The 210-nt window shown below is 51.4% G+C and overlaps 1 protein-coding gene across 1 annotated transcript in view; it reads right to left on the bottom strand.

Moving 5' to 3' along the window:
- Positions 1-210, bottom strand: part of LOC104496623 (indoleamine 2,3-dioxygenase 2-like) — a gene marked incomplete at its 3' end in the record, with an annotated part of 5,882 nt that overhangs the window by 1,541 nt on the left and 4,131 nt on the right. The gene's annotated exons all lie outside the window — the stretch shown is intronic.

Below are 210 nucleotides of genomic sequence, written 5' to 3'. Positions count from 1 at the left end.
GGAGGTTTTCAGTTTTTGGCGGGGTGGGGGGGGACAGGAGGTGGGTTTTTTAATTAATGGAATTGTAATGGAGCAACAGCAAGAGGCTTGTCATAGATGTTTCCTCAACACGCAGGGGGAAGTGACCCCGCTGGGCTTTGTAGCTTTGTGTGTGCAGTGTGTGAAGGAAAGAGCAGTGCGTCTCCTCCTGTCAGAACTGCTCAGGCAAAG

The sequence above is a fragment of the Buceros rhinoceros genome, unplaced genomic scaffold, assembly GCF_000710305.1.
Source record: "Buceros rhinoceros silvestris isolate BGI_N320 unplaced genomic scaffold, ASM71030v1 scaffold14497, whole genome shotgun sequence".
In the NCBI taxonomy this organism is placed as follows: Eukaryota; Metazoa; Chordata; class Aves; order Bucerotiformes; family Bucerotidae; genus Buceros; species Buceros rhinoceros.
The sequence above is the reverse complement of the archived record's forward strand: the minus strand, read 5'-3'. Positions and strand labels throughout refer to the sequence as shown.